Raw genomic sequence first — 19,911 nt, 5'->3', positions numbered from 1 at the left:
GATGCCAAGTGTCTTGGGATATGAATTCTTATTTATGTTTTTCTTTTTAAGATTCTATGGTCTTTCATGAGATTCTTTGAAATAAACAGAAAAGTTATTTTCAGCTTTTATATTCCTGGATAAGGATTTTCTGAAAGTGATGTCTTATTAATGGCAGGGACTGTGACTCTCTTCCTCACTTGGTGGAGCTTGAGCAATAGGAGCCCTGAATGCATGATTACACAGTGACAGATTTCCTCCAACAAGGCCTGTTCCCTCCCCCCTCCCCCTGCTCATCAACCCACTCTCTCCTGCTTCCTGGCCCTGGCATTCCCCTACACTGGGGCATAGAACCCTCATAGGACCAAGGGCCTCTCTCCCCACTGATGATCGACTAGGCCATCCTCTGCTACATAAGCAGTTGGAGCCATGAGTCCCATCATGTGTACTAGTTTGTTGGTGGTTTAGACCCTGGGAACTCTGGGGGTACTGGTTAGTTCATATTGTTGTTTGTCCTAAGGGGCTGCAAACCTTTCAGCTCCTTGGGTTCTTTCTCTAGCTCCTTCATTGGGGACCCTGTGCTCAATCCAATGGATAGTTGTGAGCCTTTACTTCTGAATTAGTAGGGCACTGGCAGAGCCTTTCAGGAGATAGCTATATCAGGCTCCTGTCAGCCAGCACTTGCTGGCATCCACAATGGTGTCTGGGTTTGTTGAATGAATATGTGAAGGATCACCAGGTGGAGCAGACTCTGGATTGTTCTTCCTTCAGTCTCTGCTCCACACTTTTTCTCTGTAACTCCTTCCATGGGTATTTTGTTCCCCCTTCTAAGAAGGATCTTCTTTCTTCTTGAGTTTCTTGTGGTTTGTGGATTGTATTTTGGGTACTTGTTAGTTTTAGTTGGGGTTTTATTGCTGTGAAGAGACACTATTACCATGGCAACTAGTATAAAGGAAAACATTTAATTGGCTTTTGATTTCAGAAGTTTAGTTTATTATCATTATGGTGGGAAGCATTGCAGTGTCCAGGAAGACATGGTTCTGGAGAAGGAGCTGAGAATTCTATATCTTGTCTATATCTGTAGGCAACAGAAGGTCACTGAGTGTCATACTGAGTATAGTTTGAGCAAAGGAGACCTCAAGGTCTATTCCAAGTGATACACTTTCTCCAACAAGGCCACATCTCCTAATAATGTCACTCCTTGTGGGCATCCATTCAAACACATGAATCTAAGGGGCCAAACCTATTCAAACCACCATAGTCACCTAATAAGGGCAAAGTCTTTAGGTTTGCTCTTCATAACAAACAAAACTGAAGAAAAGCAAAAAGTGAATGAGCAAGAAATATGGGTACTGGATTTTGGGGCAGTAGACAGTGCCACCAAACAGAAAACTTGTTAAGGTCAAGTTAGGGATTTTTTTATGGTAGGCATTTAAATCTACTCCCAATCAGGTTCCTGTTCTGGATCATGACACCCCATAGAACTGTGACAATCAGTCACATAGAGGCAGCACTGGAAGCCCCTCCACATGCAGATGAGGCATTCTTAACATCTCAGACCAAGCCAATAGGAAGCTTCTGCCTTTAGACCCCAACCCAAACCAAAATTTTTTATAAGGTCTTATTCACAAGGAATAAGGCATATGAATTATTTCACTAAAGGCCGTCTGAGAGTACCTGTAACACCCTAAGGAAAGAGTATTCTTTCCCAAAGCTTTCATAACTAGAAGCTGCATGAGCCTACCGAAGCCACTTCCTGCTCAGTGGCTGGAACCTTGGCACCTAGCCACCTGCTGGAAGAGGCCCAGCAACCCACCTTGCTCTGGTTGCACCTCAGAGAGCTGAAACTCTTTGGCTGCTCTGGCCAGGCCAGAGCCCTGCAGATTCCTGCAGATAGTACCAGGTACACATACTGACATTGGATCTGAAATGTAGTTCTTGACTTGGATGTTTGTACAGTAGAGCTATTTTCAGGGGAACTGGAGTCTTTAGAAGGTGGGAGTCTAGCTGTGAGACATGAGCTGTTTGAGAGTTCCAGTTGTTTACTCTGCTTCTGGGTCCACTGAAGTGTGAAGAGTCTCCCTCTCCCATTCCTGTCCCTATGAGCTGAACTGTTCCAACATGCCTTCCCTACCAGGACACAATGAAACTCTAAAAATCTTACTTGCTTCTTTTGGGGATTTTATTTGTAGAACTTACCAACAACAGAAAACTTTTTTTTTTTTGATATGAGTGGACTAATGAGCACTGGATGAGAGACACTCAAAATCTAGTACTGATTTAATAAATAAGTTCTTCAAACAGCAAATGGTGTCTATAGCATTTTATGCTGTAGGCCATATTTGCTGTTCAGTTCTGGGTATCATTCCTGAAAGATCAGCCTCATTTTTGTTTACTAGATGTCTCAAAAACTGATTCTAAACAAAACCTTTTTACATTTTTGCAAATATAGACAGATTTGGTTATAAAGATGGAGTGGTAAGGGATGCTTATGTAATGAGTTGTTTTGTGTTCAGTATTTCTCTTATATCAATTTTCCTTGTTTTGACATTTCCTGTTTAAGTTTTTTTCTCTCTCCCTCAATAGCTGGCATTACAGGTCTGTGTTATAAGGCCCAATTCTTCTTTTTCCAATACTCACTGTTCATCAAAGTCAAATTTTATTTTGTGCTGTAATTGGTCCTTAACATACTGATTGTATTTCTTCCACTGAGTCATAGAATTATCACACTAGGTAGACCACCTGGCCAGAGATCAGCCTGCCTCTGTCCCCCTGAGTGTTGGAACTAAAGGTGTGTGACACCATGCCTGCCTAAATATTCACTGAAACATTTAAATACATACTTAATAAATACATACTCAGAAAACACACACCTTTGATGAAATAGAGACTCATAAAGGTTTTATACTTTTATGACTAGTAATGCTTTTAATTGATGGCATACATTTAATATATATATGTATATATATACATATATATATATTAGAAAGTCTAAAGCACACTTAGAGACAGTTAAGGAAACAATCACTTCAATATTCATGTGACTCATGTAAGCAGCTGCTTCCCACCTAGAGCCTGTGATTATCCCTATGTGTGAGTGGTAGGTATGGTTACTATAAGGTTAATTGCTCTTTCTATAGCTTGCTATTGAATATGGTGCTTTCCTTACCTCTTCTCATCCATTCTGTTTTACTTGATGACACTGTGGTCACTGTCCACAGTTTTTCTAAGTTTCTATTTTAACAGGAGAAGAAAGGATCATCTTCAGGTTTTTAAAAGTCACAGTTAGATCTAATCTGAACTTTAAGCTCTCATCCAATTTCAGGTAGCTTCTTCAATGTTGAGTCTCTATTGCTACATGCTAAACTATCTCAAAACTTGATTGTTTAGGAATCAAGAAGAAATGCTATTTGTATATGTTGTCCCCACCTCAAATACCTAGAAATGAATTTAATGAATAAGGTAAAAGATTTCTTTAATAAATCTATGTCATGGATGAAAGAGCTGGAAAATACATAAAATGAAAAGCTATCAAGTGTTCATGAATCAGAAAAAAATATCAAAATTATATTGTGTCTAAATTGCCCATGATATCCTCTACTAGAGTGGTTTGCAAACTTCTCAATGGTGCAACTCTTTAATACAGTTCCGCATGTTGTGGTAACCCCTAACAATAAAATTCTTTCATTGCTATTTCAGAAGTGTAATTTTGCTACTGTAATTGTAATGTAATTGTAATGTAAATATCTGATTTGCAGGCTATCTGAAAGGTGACCCCTGTGAAATGGTCGTTCGACCTCCAAAGGGGTCGTGAGCCACAAGTTGAGAACTGCTGATTTACTAAAACACTAATAACATTCTTTACAAAACTGGAAAAAAAACACACCCGAAAATTCCAATGGAACTAGAAAAAAAATTCCTGAACAGTCAAAGCAATTCCTAGCAATATCATGTAGCCAAGAAAACTAAATTGCCAGGGACAATAACCAGAGAAAATAAAATATAGATTGGGAAAATTATATGTAAATGAAATCTGGCAAATCAAAATAAGACAATGTAGAAAATACAGCAAAATGTATCTGAAAACCATCACATAATAATTCATCAAAGAAACATAAAAATTATGAGCTCACATGTACCCAGAATTGTTTTAAAATATAAAAATGCCAAACTCTCACAGATAAATTTGTTAAGTTCATAAACATACTTGACGGAGTGAGGAATAATGCAATGCTTCTGAGCAATACTAATGACTTGATCTGCATTCCAAGTCAGAAAACATTCTTTTTCAAGGGTACAGAAAAAAACACTGGCCAGGTAACTGCTTTCAAAAAAATCAATGAAGGCCAAAGGAAATCATAAGAATGTAGAATATTAAATGAAAAATCAAAGCAAAGTCATTTGGCAAGACTCCATGGGGTGTAAGTTAAGAAAATACTGTTACATAAGTGTACAGAGGAGACTACCATGGAGATAACAACCTGTTTAGACCAGGATGATAATGGAAGTCCTAATCATCAAAACTGCTGAGAAAAGGAACATAGGTCCACTTGAAGATAATTGGGTTATTTGCCAACTCAAAAAGCTAAGGAAAATTGATGAAAGAAAAGTTGGGGACAGAAAAAAAGAAATGTAAAAGATTAAAATAGAAAACAGAAATAGAGAAGATCAACAAAAGCTAAAAAAATAGATTAAAAATAATTTTGTGTGTATGTATTCAGGTACATATGTGTACATGTGTGTGGAGGCCAGTCGTAAATACAAGCTTGGTTCCTCAGGTATTGTCTGTCTGGAACTCACTAAGTAGACTGTCCTGGCTGGCCAGTAAGTCCCAATGACTCTCCTGTCTGCACCTCCATTGTGCTGCAATTACAAGTGGGTGTCATCATACCTAGTATGTTTTTAAAATTTGTTTTATGTGTATGAGTATTTTGCTTTACTAACTGAATTATCTCTACAACCCCAAAAATCTTGTTATTTATTAAGATCTTAGTTATATATAAACTTTTGTATATGTGAATCTGTCTCCTGAGTGTTCTGTCAGAGAAGCAATGGAGATAAATATATTTATATTCCTTAGAATGTAGTCTGTCATATTATCACATTGCACAGATGTTATATTTAGCCTTTACCACCTGTTTATATTCTGAGGAACAATATTGCCTTTTAAATATTCACAAAATGATATTTTTACTAATATATCCAAAATGACATTTTTACTAATATTTTCCAAAGCATGATAGTCCTGTTTTATATTTAAAGCATTTTTCTTTGTGTGTGTGTGTGTGTGTGTGTGTGTGTGTGTGTGTGTGTGGTGCTGGGAATCAGACCTAGGACCTTATGCACACTGGGCATGCACCATACCATTGAGCCACTTTCCCAGCTTTCAAAGCAAAAATATCTGAGGCAAAATTAAATATAAATGTAAGAATGCATATTCAAGACAGAAATAATTTTAAATTTCTCACAGAGAAGTAGAGTAGAAAGCATGTACTGCAAAACCAGAGGAGTCCCCTATATGGTAGGCGTGAGAGTTTGTTTCAAGCACATATGAGAGCTGGTGGACTGTATGTTTCGCTCAGCATTTCAGGGTTCAGGCTTTGTTTAGTTGCAGTTTAATGCTCTGTAGCTGTGTCTGCTCTTTCGCTGTTCACCTCTGTCCATATCCAGGATGGTGCTACTCAACTATTAGTTACTCATGAACTTTCTGCACAGACTTTTTACTTGAGACACTAATAAAGGCTACAGAAAAGCCTGTGTTTTACTGAGTAGTTTCATTTATATAGCTACAGTTTATACTATTTTTCTTCCCTACAAAGCTTTAATTCCCTTGTCGAAATTACTCAAAATAGGTTGTAAAATAAATAATGAAATGAGTTTTGCAGTCAGATTATCCTGGTAGTCTAATTTAAGGCAATCATGTTATGCCTAAATCAGATAGGCGCTGTGTCCTTCTCTTCAGTGCTTTGTAGTTAAGGAAAAATAGTGTTATTATTCTAGAATAATAATGTTTTGTTACTTTTGAACTTACAATGCATACTCTGCCTCTTTCATTAGAATTTGCTTTCAGAGTACCAGTCTTCTGTTTTTATGTTTTTTGTTTGTTTGTTTTGTTTTGTTTTTTGTATTATCACTTTGTCTTCAAGCCCAACCTGTGTTTCAGTCACATTAGGGCAAAACTGGCTTTGCTGCTCTTTGTAAAAAGGAAATGAGAATTTATTGAACATCTAAATGTGATTCATTTTGTGGTGCAAATATAACCAGAAAGATTATTTTGCCTACTGAAAGCATGAGTGGCAGGTGCTGCAAATCTCACAAGTCATATTGGACATTTCCACTGCGTCTATAAGGAACATCAACATGCAAAGGTTGGAGTTGGCTCACTCACATGATGTCTTAGTCAGGGTTTCTATTCCTGCACAAACATCATGACCAAGAAGCAAGTTGGGGAGGAAAGGGTTTATTTGGCTTACTTCCACATGGCTGTTCATCACCAGAGGAAGCCAGGACTGGAACTCAAGCAGGTCAGGAAGCAGGAGCTGATGCAGAGGCCATGGAGGGATGTTCTTTACTGGCTTGCTTTCCCTGGCTTGCTCAGCCTACTCTCTTATAGAACCTAAGACCTCCAGCCCAGGGATGGCACCACCCACAAGGGGCAATTGAGAAAATGCCCCACAGCTGGATCTCATGGAGGCACTTCCCCAACTGAAGCTCCCTTCTGTGATAACTCCAGCCTGTGTCAAGTTGACACACAAAACTAGCCAGTACATATGACAAATGCTTGGTGAGCACCTATGACACAGGACAGGATACAGTTGTTAAGAACACATAGGTAGGGGCTAGAGTGATGGCCTGGAAGTTAAGAGTTTATACTACTTTTGTAGAGGACCGTTCAGTTTTCAGGACCCATGTTGGAAGGCTCAAAATCTCTTATCACTCAAGTTCCAGTGTATCTGATGCCGTCTTCTGATCTCTGCAGGCACCTACACTCATGTGCAAATACCCACATACACACACACACATAATTAAAAATAAAATAATAAATCTTTAAAACAGAGCTTTACTGACTGAGCTCACCCATCTTGCAACTGTGCATCTTTATAATAAAATGTTAGAAACTCAGTGTCAACTTAAGCTCCATGTCTAATTCTCACTCTTGCTATTTCCACCATATCTGCAGCTATTACATCCTCTGAAGTTTGGACTCCCCTCTACCTCCCCCTAGGCATGCATCAGATTTGAAGTCAATTTTTTTTGAAATCCTCATAGTGTTTGCTGTCTTGAGCACCTCTCATGAACATTGAATTAAGCACTATCATGAATCATGAATGGTCTTAATGCCATCCAGGATGATAAACTCTTCCCAGAAGATTTTCAATAGAGATTTCCCAGATCCATTAGAGGAATCACAACCTTTTGCATCCATAGCCTTATAAAAAATACTTACATAATAAGATTTGACACTCAGAATGTCTTCTTTTCTCATGGCCTGCAGAATATATGCTGTTGGGTTAGGGACATGTGTACAATGCTAACTTCGCCTCACTATATATCTACATGGGAACTCTTGGATGAGCAGATGTATTATCAGTGGTAATACTTTGAAAAGAATCTTCTTTTCTGAGTAGTAGGTATCAAGAGTGGACTTAAGATACTCACTAAAAGGTCGGGCGGTGGTGGCACACGCCTTTAATCCCAGCACTTGGGAGGCAGAGGCAGGTGGATTTCTGAGTTTGAGGCCAGCCTGGTCTAGAAAGTAAGTATCAGGACAACCAGGGCTATACAGAGAAACCCTGTCTCAAAAAACAAACAAACAAAAAAAAAAACGCCAAGAAAACAAACAAACAAACAAAAAAAGATACTCACTAAACCATGTTATAAAAATACTCAAAACATCCAGACTTTGATGTTCCATTTATAGAGAGAACATAGGCAGAGTAAATATAGGATTATTCTTTTTTTTAAAAAAGTTGTATATTTTATTTATTTATATTTCAAATGTTATCCCCTTTCCTGATCACCCCCAGAAACCCTCTATCCCATCCCCTCTCTTCCTGCTTCTATGAGGAAGTGCACTCAACCACCCACTCCTGCTTCCCTGCCCTCTCATTCCCCTACACTGGGGCATCAAGCCTTCGAAGGACCAAGGGCCTTTTCTCCCATTGATGCTTGACAAGGCCATCCCCTGCTACATATGCTGCTGGAGCCATGGGTCCCTCCATGGTTGGTGGTTTAGATCCTGGGAGTTCTGGTTGGTTCATATTGTTGTTCTTCCCATGGGACTGCAAACTCCATCAGCTCCTTCAGTCCTTTAACTACTCCATTGGAGACCCCATGAATAGTCCAATGGATGGCTGTGAGCATCTGCCTCTGTATATGTCAGGCTCTGGCAGAGCATCTCAGGAGACAGCTATATTGGGTTCCTGTCAGCATGCACTTCTTGGCATCCACAATAGTGTCTGAGTTTAGTGACTGTATATGGGATGGATCCCCAGGTGGAGCAGTCTCTGGATGGCCTTTCCTTCAGTCTCTGCTCCACACTTTGTCTCTGTATTGGCTCCTGTGAGTATTTTGTTACCCCTTCTAAGAAGAACCAAAATACCCACACTTTGGTCTTCCTTCTTCTTGAGCTTCATGTGGTCTGTGCATTGTATCTTGGGTATTCCAAGCTTTGGAGCTAATATCCACTTATCAGTGAGTGCATACCATCTGTGCTCTTTTGTGGTTGGGTTACCTCACTCAGGATGCTATTTTATAGTTCCATTCATTTGCCTAAGAATTTCATAAATTCATTGTTTTTAATAGCTGAGTAGTACTCCATTGTGTAAATGAGCCACATTTTCTGTATTCATTCCTTTGTTGAAGGATATCTGGGTTCTTTCCAGCTTCTGACTATTATAAATAAGGCTACTATGACCATAGTGGAGCATGTGTCCTTTTTATATGTTGGAGCATCTTCTGGGTATATATATGCCCAGGAGTGGTATAGCTGGGTCCTCTGGTAATACTATGTCCAATTTTCTGAGGAACTGCCAGACTGATTTCCAGAGTGGTTGTACCAGTTTGCAATCCCACCAACAATGGAGGAATGTTCCTCTTTCTCCACATCCTTGCCAGCATCTGCTGTCACCTGAGTTTTTGATCTTAGTCATTCTGATTGGTGTGAGGTGGAATCTCAGGGCTGTTTTGATTTGCATTTCCCTGATGAGTAAGGATGTTCAACATTTCTTCAGGTGCTTTTCTTCCATTCAAGTTTCCTCAGTTGAGAATTCTTTGTTTAGCCCATACCCCATTTTTAATAGGGTTATTTGATTTTCTGGAGTCTAATTCCTTGAGTTCTTTGTATATATTGGATATTAACCTTCTATTGGATGTAAGATTGGTAAAGATCTTTTCCCAATCTGTTGGTTGCCATTTTGTCCTATTGACAGTGTCCTTTGCCTTATAGGAGTATTCTTTAAGCTGTAGGATTTGGAGAATGTTAAATAAATGCTGCCTTCAACTTGAAGTCATCAAATCCATTCATCCCTCACTAGAGAGTCAAGCTGTCCTTTGAAGTACTATAACTAGCCATTTTAGTAACCATTTTCTAGTTAAGATTCAACTTAACTAGTCTTTTTTTTAAGTCAAGAAGGTCCTAGATGATGTCTTGATCCCCTGAAATTTAGACTCACACAGTGGAATCTGATGCAGTTACCTCCATCACCAGTCTTAGCCAGATCTGTGTGTTCACTGCATCTCTGACACCAACATTTGCTGTATCACCTGCAGTTTCATGTTATGGAGATAGTTTTCTTCTTACCAACCAACCTATTACAGCTTCCAACTTCTCTTCTGAAGCTTCCTGACTTCCCTCAATCTTCATACAATTGGAGGGAGTAGGGACCTTGCTCTGTATTTGGCTTGGGCTTAGAAGAATGCTGTGGGTGACCAGCTCATCTATCTATATCACTGAAGATTTCTTTATATCAGCAGCTGTATTTTTTAAATCTCTCACATGTTTCTTGGAGCCCTTTAAAGACTTTTCTTTTGCATGTACACCTTGGATATTAGTGCATGATATCACCATATCACATTTCACCCTATACCAGTTATCCTTCAGCTTCTTCTGGAAGTTAATAATTTTTCATTTTGATTTAGAGGGAGAGACTTTTACACTTAGAGCTCATTCTAGGGTTATTAATTTTCCAGATAACATGACATTTTTCCCACCTCAGGGAATGGGGACACCGAGGGAAGACCAGCTGACATCAGGTAGGGACACAGACAGGACACAGACAACTCTGCTAAGCTTATCATATTATATAGATAAGCTTAGTGCCTCCAAAACAACTGCAGTGGTCACATCAAAGACTTAGTCACAGAACAGCATATTTGCTAGAATAACAATGTCAAAAATACTATGGAAATTACCAAAATGTGACACAAAGGTAGCATACACTATTGGGAAATAGTACTGGTAGACTTATTTGCTGCAATATGTAAAACCCTTAATACCTGTGATATGCATGAAAGCCACCTGCCCCAAGTCAAGATAGACCTCTAAGAGAAAGAGAAAGGTTCAGGGGCAGATCAGAAGAAAGAATGATTGGGAATTTTCTAAAGTTAAATATAAGCATTTTGCCATAGATCTAGGAATCTCAGAGAACAGAACACAGGATAAATAGCAAAAATATCTCATCCAAGACATATCAGATTCAAATAGAAAAAGCAACCTCTGGACACCAAAGATAGAAAACATCTTGACTGAAGTCAAACAAGAAAGAACAAACAAACAAACAAGACCAGACCAGACCAGACCAGACCAGACCAAACCAAACCAAACATAAATCCCTTCATCTTCCTCAGGTTATCTTTAGAGAAAGGAAGAGAGGAGATAGTTGTCCTACTTTTTAGAAACTACAGAAAGAAGTTGTTTGAATGAAATATTTGAAGTGTTGGGGTTAAGGGGAAGACAGTGAAATTATCTTTTAACATCAAAGAAGAAATAAAGGTTATTGTTAGAATTTGTGGCCATTTGATTTATTTTATAAGAAATGGTAAAATAAAGTCACCCAAAAGGAGAAAACAAATTTAGATAAGGAACTTGGATATAATTAAGCAAAAGTATTACAAAATAAATTTAAATAACATAATTTTGAAAATTTCTTATTCATTTTTTAAAAGTTATTTTTAAAGATTCATATATGTATATGCTCTATCTTTGTGTATACCTGTGCCACGAACACTTTGCGTGACAGCGGTATTTGAGGCGTAAACTTCAAGGAAAGTCAGTCTCCTGCCTCCGCATTGTCGCCTGGGACCCCAAACTCAGAGGTAGCCCAGATATGTCTTCGTACTTGTGTGCTAGGAACTCACCAAGATATCATTTCTTTAACAGCTAGCAAAAGAAAATTCGGACATTGCTTTCTGACCTTCACCAATGTTCCAACGTCCTAGTCAAACCCTGGCTTGGAATGTTAAGCCATTCAAACTATTAGCCTCCAGCATTGTGGGTAAGGCATTATAGCTTACAGAATGAGAGGCAGGCAGGGTCTGAAGAATCAGCCCTCAAGCCAGGAGGGTTACAGATGATGATATGTTCAAATTAGTCCAACAGTGTGTTCAGAAATTTTATCTCATAAATATGTTCAGTGGATGACAGTGTTGGAAGGGACAGAAGGAAAACTAATATGTTAGAAGTCAGTTGAACTATTTGAAAGGTGGTATGGACCAGCTGTAAATGTATCCTGAAGATTAAAGGAGAACATCTATAAAAAGTTTTTTTTTATATATTTTCCAATTCTTTACACTTTTATTAACACACTTATAAAAAATAACATACAAACACTGAGAAAATTAAACACATTTGGAAGCAGAAGTCATAGTTCCTGCTGACATACAAGTGACAATTCTGGGCTGTTGGAACAAAATAATCAACATTTATAACTCTACTACTATATATCAAACATAAGTTAAAAATCATAGGCACTAGTTCATCAAATCCACATTTCTTCTGTACGACTAACCACAGTAAATCCTTAGATTTTCCCAAACAGAAAAACTGGCAATACACAAAGGCTTTCTAGTAAAAAGGCAATTTTTCTCTTTAGGAAACTAAAAGCCAATAATCTGTGGTAGCGCAGCAGCAGCTGAAATAATATCACCAAACTCAGATCCAAAATACATTTTTAAACAAGTGATGACATAGTTTAATTAAAAAAAAAAAAAGATATTTTTTTCTGATACAGCCATTTAAAAACAATGTTAAATAACCTGAATATCCCTTTTGAAACTGATTAACTTAAAAAATGTAATAGATGGTTCATTAAAGTTCTTTTAAATTCTTAGAGTGCAGCATTTATTTTTATTTTTCAACTGTTACACTGAACAGACCTGCTTGCTGTGTGCACATGTGACTCTACAGAGACAGCGGCTACTTCTTTGTCACTTATGAGACACACCGTGCCAAAATGTATGTTCCATCTTTCTCGGAAAAACAAACGTTTTTAGCTCATCATTATGGATAAACCCGACAGCCTCCTTTCCCTCTCACCCCTTCAAATGCAAGGATACAATGTCTTCCATTCTACACTATAGTTCCGGCACTGGCGCTGCTTGTTCTAGAGAGCTCTATGTCTCCCTCTGGTCCAGCGTGACAGGCTGGGTCTCTGTTATCAACTGATGCTTTCCTGAGCTGGAAACTTTCCTTCCCTTTCTCTCTGCATTTCTACTTGCACCTTACAGGACATCCTCTACTTACAGGAAACGAGTTCAAATCCCCCCCACCTTTATGTGACCCAACTGCCAATATTTAAAACTGTCCAGATTAAAAAACAGACCTCATTATAAAAAATGAGAAGCCAGCTAGAGTTATAGTTTGCTAATAATCCCATAAAAACAAGACAGTTGACTTCAAGGGGTATATACACACATATGCCATTGGAGAACAAGTATTTAGCAAAGTAGAGCTGGATGATTGGTTACCAAACGACGGGAACACTGATGTAAGGCAGAATCTAAGTTAAAAGGGAGAGTATTTTAAAAAGATACTTCATACAGTTATTCAATTTAAAGTGGATCGACTCCCACATAATTCTGCCACTCATGAGCAACAATACAACTGTTATCAGCAGAGAGTTTTATAGTTAAGTGCATAGATTTCCCCTCCTCCTGTGATATAGTTTTATTCTAGGTTGTAAGATCTGAGGTGTTATTTTGTCAAGAACAAAGACACATATAACTGTCCTTTCACATCGTAGAAACCTGGGAATGGAAATGAGATCTTTTAGTTGTGTGACAGAAACAGCATGTGTGTAAGTTGGCTTCAATAGCAAAGGCAGTCTTTCCTGAGCCAGGAATTAAAAAGTTAGAAAGATTGTATAACTGATAGTGAGCCCTTCTGGCAATCAAAAACAAGTGCACACAAGTCTGAGATGTTGGTGCAAGGCGGTGGGCGTGCCCTGTGACCCCATCGGGACATGCCTACATGGAGCTATGCTTATGTGTAAGGTACTTTCCCCAATGAGTCTACAAAGTAGTTTATATAATGCTCCTCAACACAGGTGGCAGCAGGTTTGAAGTCTGTAGCTCGGGCCCTTCCTCTCTCTCTCCCAATCTGGATAATTTACTGTATCCTGAAGGACTAATAGAACTATTTAACTAGTCAGAATATTAGTTCTTGTTAACACAATATATATTGATACTATTTGTACAGTAAAGTAGGTTGAACGTGAGGTTTTGGATAGCCTAGGTTCACCATCTTCCCATGTACATAGGTACTCTCTTTACGAATGGGCATTTCTCTTTGGCATCCAGTAGGTATTTGCCCAGATATTGGCCTCTGTCAAATAATAACATGAACCATGTTTCTAGTGAACAAAACTAAGTGAGTCCATGGAGAGTGACTGCATGATTACCAAACACATTCGATGTCGCGTGCCATTAAAGTGCTGCTTCCTTGTCTCTGTCAGTTGTGCTATTAAGACAGAGAGGCTGGGAGTTTGCAAACCCCAAGAGTCTTGTCTGAAGAGTCTGCATAGAAAAGTTGGTTTCAGCTTGGTGAAGGGTGTCCATGACGCTGTGTCCTCGTCTCTGCCATCTTTCCAACTGTCATCTTTCATGCTACCATAAGTTTTAGGAGCTGGCAATGATCTTTGAACAGGCTGTACAAGCTTGCTGCGAGGCACTGGGATACGCCCCCCCCCCCCCCCCCCCCCCCCCGCAGAAGGGGCGCTAGGCCGGGGCAGGCCACTCCTCATTGCAGTTGTCCCTGCAGGTCTGGTTAGAGTGGCGCTGTTGATATTGCCGGAAGGGTTTGCTAGGGTTGAGTTCTGCAGCACAGGAGGCCCAGGTGAGGAGGTGGTTTGTGTGAACTGGGTAGCTTGTTGGCTTCCAGAACCAGAGCCATGGTTACTAAACGCTTTCACTGGTTGCCGAAGAGCCAACGGAGATGGTGCTGCAGGGGAGCGGAACTTGCCTGGAGAAGGTATGGCTGAAGCCTGAGGCTGCATTCGAGGTATTCCTCCATTTGGCACTTGAAAGTTGGAGTCACTTCTACTGCTTTTCACGGAGTCGGAGTCAACCTGTGTGCTCGATGTTCGGGATAGGTTTGGAAGACTGCGTTTAAGTTTTTCTTCATTTTTAACATTGCTTGTCTGTAAATCTGTGGGGTGGCCTTGGAGGGAAAGGCGAGGCTGCTGCAAGCGGCTAATCATAGGCTGTGGGGATGCTCTACTGTATTCTATTCCCCGGGCAGGAGACCGTGAACGAGGTCAGTTTCGAGGAGACTGCTTAGGAGATGGTCGGGGTGAATTTCGCGGGGATGGAGAAAACCTATTAACAGCAGGGTATACCGCATGCATACTATCATCTTCATCATCCAAGCTCTGAGCACCAAGTTCCTGATCGCTAAAGGTGACCCGCCTCGTAGAATTACAAGATGAACCAGAACTGCGGCAAGAGGTGGTGGCTGCATATTCTTGCCAGAGACTTTCTTCCTGCATCCGGGCTAGAATCTGCACATCAGTTACATCATTTAGCTTACAGTTGGATCCAATTGAATCTTCATCTAATTCTGAAGCACTTAACTCACTATCTATAAAGGACTGAAGGCTGAGTGGAGGGTTTCTATCTGATGAACTTTTGAAGTTACCTGAATTTCCAGGAAGTATAAGCTGCTTGACTGTGGGAGGTTGCACTGGTGTGGAGGATGGAGAGTTGAAGCCACTGCTGTAAGGGCTGCTGGCATTTGGACTATAAGGACTTGAATAACTCATAGAGTTGAAGGGATTATTGTATAAATTTTGCATCTTGAGAGACTTCCATACTGCTGTTCATCACCAAAGGAACTCCCATCAGAACAGGAACTCACACTGGGCAGGAACCTGGAGACAGGAGCTGATGCAGAGGCCACGGAGGAGTGCTGCTTACTGGCTTGCTTCTATAAAAAGTTTTTAAAAAGCATAGTCAATATAGTAAGAGAAGAGAAAAAACAGAATCACATAAAATGCTCAGTTAGCAAGAGAAGGCAAAAACAGTACAAAACAAAAACAAATGCAGAAGCAACAACAACAACAACAACAACAAAAACAGTACCCAGCACAAGGACAGAAAGTAAACAGAGACCCTGATAGGTATTAATCTAGTTACCTTCTCATTGCTGTAACAAAATACCTGACAAAAGTAACTTAAAGCAGGATTTCTTTGTGTTCACAGTTCAAGAGAATATGGTCATCCATGGCAGGGAAGTCATGGAGACAAGAGCTTGAGGAGGCAGCTGGTCACGTTGTGTGTAGTCAGGAAGCAGAGGGAGATGACTGAAGGCTGTGCAGCTTTCCTTCTTTCTCCTTTTTATTCCGTCTGGACTCAGACATTATGATAGTCCCACTCACCTTCAAGATAAGTCTTTCTTCCTTAGTTAAACTCCTCTAGAAACACTCACATGAATACCATGAGAGTATTCCACCCAGACGTGTGTCTTCTATTTGAATCCAAATCCGGTCAAGTTGACAATGAAGACTAACAGGTATGTACTCTAACCAAATCAATACTCACCTCAAACACCAACAGTCTAGATACACAAACTGAGAGATGATGGTGTTGAGTGGTTAAAAATCAACAAGATTCAACTTCAGGCTATCTAAAAGGAACCAATTTTAAATGGAAAGAAACACACGAAAAGTGAAGGGCAGAGAAATAGAAACTGAAAATGTTGTCTGGAAGTAGAGAAGCCATCTTGAGGTACTAGCATGCAAACTCCTGAGTCTTAGATAATTTCTCATGTACTGCATTCCCAGGCTTTTTGTTTCTATCCTTGCTATGTTATAAAAAGAAAGAACTAGTGTGGTTGGGGTAGCAAACTACACAGCCTTAACCATCTTTAATGGACATTGCAGGAAAAATGCATCAACTCTTTCAGAAGTTTCACATATTTTATTTAATCTCATAACAGTATTTTTCAATACAAGGAAACTGAGACTCAGGAATAAAATATGTAGCTTAAGGTTATGTGGCTGTATAGAGGAGCTTGAACTCAGTCTTTGAACTTGTGCACCCTAGGTAAGCATTGCTATCACTATGGGCTTGGCATTACTTCTTAGCTTATTTGCATGTCAGTGGTAGAAGTGGTTAATGAAGTTATGGATAATTAAATTGTTATTGTTGCTTTTGTATTTTTCTTTTTTTGAGAAAGATTCTTACTAGGTAGCCCTGGCTAGCCTAGAACCTGATATGTAGCCCAAGTTGGCCTTATCTCAAGAGATCCACCTGCTTCTGCCTCCTCAGTTAAGTGCTGGGATGAAGGCTGGGACACCAGGCCTGCTCATAAATACTTCTTCAACATAGCTTTCAGTGAACATGAGATCTTGCTTGTATTTGGGATTGAAAGTTATAAGAGGTGAGGAAGGACATAGATTTTCCTCCCACCAATCCTCAAAGCAAGAGTCCGGAAGAGACTAAGTATAGTCACTTGGCCTCTATGCATGGTTGTCAAGGACAGAACTCCATTTGAAATAAAATAAAATAAAATAAACCCATGAAAATAAATCTGTAAAAACTTTTATTCCAAGGTTGGAGAGATGGCTCAGCTGTTAAGAGGACTGACTGTTCTTCCTGAGGACTTGGGTTCAAATGTTAAAACCTATATGGCAGCTCACTACACACTCTAATTCCAGTCCCAGGGGATCTGATACCCTCTTCTGGCCTGCATAGATATGACATGTTACATGATACATAGACATACATGAAGGGAATAACATAAAACAATAAATAAGTGTTTGGAAAAAACCAAACCTTTTATTTTACTCCTTTGTGAATCTGGTTACCAAGATGTCATGATGGTAAGCTCAAGAAATGTGCAATTGGGAAAGAACTAGGGAGGTTGGATCAGAGTGAGGGAGTGCACTTACTCAGGGAGAAACATCTTGAAGGCTCATAAAAAAGAAAGATTACAGTCTGTATTTATGTGCTCCTTGTCAGAGATGGATAACTAAATGGCTTTGTACTATGAAGCTGTCCTGTAGAAGTTTCTGGAATGTATTAAATTCAAGGTCATGAAAATCATGGTGTTTTTATTTTTTTGAAAATTACCTTTGTTTTAAATTGAGAAAATCAACTCTGATTTGCAGGGAACATAATTTGTTCATGCTTTACCCTCACTTTATTAATTCACTATAATCCTAGGATAAAGGGCTTTGGGGAGACCAGAATTTAGCTTTTCCTTTGTCTCTAAGAGGAAAAAAAATGGTAATCACAGTCCAAAAGTCCTACACTAGAAGTTGCAATTGGTCTCTGTGCATGCATGCTGCTATAGTTGATCCCATTTATTGAGTTGATGTTCACAGTTCACAATTTACACTTGGATTATACTTCTCATAAATTTACTTCAGGTACATGGAAGTAGTAGTGATTTTTTTCATTGTTGCAACTATGAAGCTGCAACTGATTAAAATAACTTGGAGGAAGAACTTATTTTGGCTCTTGTTGGGGGATGTAATTTATTAAAGCAAGGGGGCAGTTTAAATTTTATTTAAGACTTATCTTGTTTTGATTTCTTTTTTTTTTTTAAAGATTTACTTATTATTATAAATAAGTACAATGTAGCTTTTTCAGACACACCAGAAGAGGGCGTCAGATCTCATTACGGGTGGTTGTGAACCAACATGCGGTTTCTGGGATTTGAAGTTGGAAGAGCAGTCAGTGCTCTTACCCGCTGAACCATTTCGCCCGCCAGCCCTCTTATTTGGATTTCTAAGTCTATGTATCCAAGATTTAGAAAAAAATCTCTGCTTGGGAGAATGCTCTTGTGTTCCTTTGGTTCTATGCTCTACTTTTGGAGGGTGACCCACAGTCTACCATCTTCAGAAGCATAAGCAGGCAGTGTACTTCAGATGGTGACCCAGAGTTGGGTCATGAGTCCCTAAAGGATCCCTATCTCAATGTCACCAGGGCTGCCAGGGTGGAAATCTAGGTGTGGTTCCTACCTCAGATGGAGATAGAGCAGACCCTACAGGGATAGTGATTTGAGGCTGTAATTTTGATGTGCTCCCTTTCTCAGATGGCCATGGGAAGAACAGTAAGCAAGTTCTCTCCCTGGGAAGAACCCTGGAAATGGAAGAAGTACTGGCTTGCTCACTATCTCAGACTGAGATTTCCAGCTAGGGTTGAAGCCTTGATATGGTTCTTACATCAGATGGTCACAGCATTTGCGCTCACCCCTCAGATGGCTGTCCTGGAGTTGAAGCTTCGGTTGAAGTAGAGGTGGTTTCTGCCTGAGGTGGAGTCAGAGCTGGGTGTTAAGGCTGAAGTCCCAGGAGCTGACCTCTGACTCTGAAGTCTTGATGATTCTTTCCTAGTACAACAACTGCAAGTTGGGGAAAGAAGTTCAGGGACTCAGAGCAATGCATGGAAACTTCAGATGACTGCAGAGTTGCTTGGTGGACTCCCTACCACTCGAATGTCACACATGGAGGTTGCACCCTATCTCAGATGCCCCAGGGAGTCTGAGCCGAAGTCTTGGGGGGTTCCTTCCTTAGACTGTGGCAGGGTGTTGAGGCTGAGGGAGAAGCGGAGTCCCTGGCTCAGATTAAGGTGGAATTGATGTGAAGTCTCAGGGCTTTCTGTTCTTAGTGCTTGGAATTAGGGAGGATTGAAGGGAAAGTTTTCTTCAGATGGTGATTGGAGTTGGGCCTGAAATATGGGCAGACTTCTGGTCACAGTTGCTACATGGAGTTGCAGAACGAGGTAGGAGTCTAAGTTGCCTTTACCCCCACAGTTGAGGCTTAGAACACATATTTTAAAGGTATACCAAATTATTTAAAATTTACTTTTATTACTTTAAACTATGTGTCTGTCTGTAAGTGCAGGTACCCACAGAGGCCAGAGATATTAGGTTCCCCTACAGGTGGTTCTGAGGCATCTGATGTGGATGCTAGGAGTTAAACTTAGGACCTCTGCAAGAACAGACAACTGAACCACCCCTCCAGGCCCAGAGGGTACCAAATTATAGATCTCTATGAATAGAGTACATACATTGGTCTTGAAACGCAAGTGGAGATGCTTTGTACATACATCTTCAGATTTAGTGATGACTCAAAGGTTACATGGAGTAGAACAAGGGCAGGGGTTCAAGATGGCTACTCTGTGTCTACTCAAATATCGACCTCTGAGCTGTATCTCCATCTACAAAGAGTTTTTATCAAGATAATTGTTTAGATGATGCATACTAAACCAATGATTCTCAACCTTCCTAGTGCTATGACCTTTAATACAGTTCCTCATGTTGTGGTGACCCCTAACCATAAAATTATTTCTGTTGATACTTCATAACTATAATTTTGCTGCTGTCATGAATCATAATATAAATATCTGATATGCAACCCCCAAAAGGGTCACAGCCCACAGCTTGAGTGTAATAGTAATATAAATATTTGATATGCAGGATATCTGATATGT

The 19,911-nt window shown here is 39.7% G+C and overlaps 1 pseudogene; it reads right to left on the bottom strand.

The window, feature by feature from the left end:
• Nucleotides 1–13,829: 13,829 nt before the first annotated feature.
• LOC116093337 lies at nucleotides 13,830–16,942 on the bottom strand (annotated as a pseudogene).
• Nucleotides 16,943–19,911: the final 2,969 nt, after the last annotated feature.

This window comes from Mastomys coucha, unplaced genomic scaffold, assembly GCF_008632895.1.
Source record: "Mastomys coucha isolate ucsf_1 unplaced genomic scaffold, UCSF_Mcou_1 pScaffold16, whole genome shotgun sequence".
Classification (NCBI taxonomy): Eukaryota; Metazoa; Chordata; class Mammalia; order Rodentia; family Muridae; genus Mastomys; species Mastomys coucha.
Note: the sequence above shows the minus strand (reverse complement) of the source record. Positions and strands in the feature narration are given on the sequence as shown.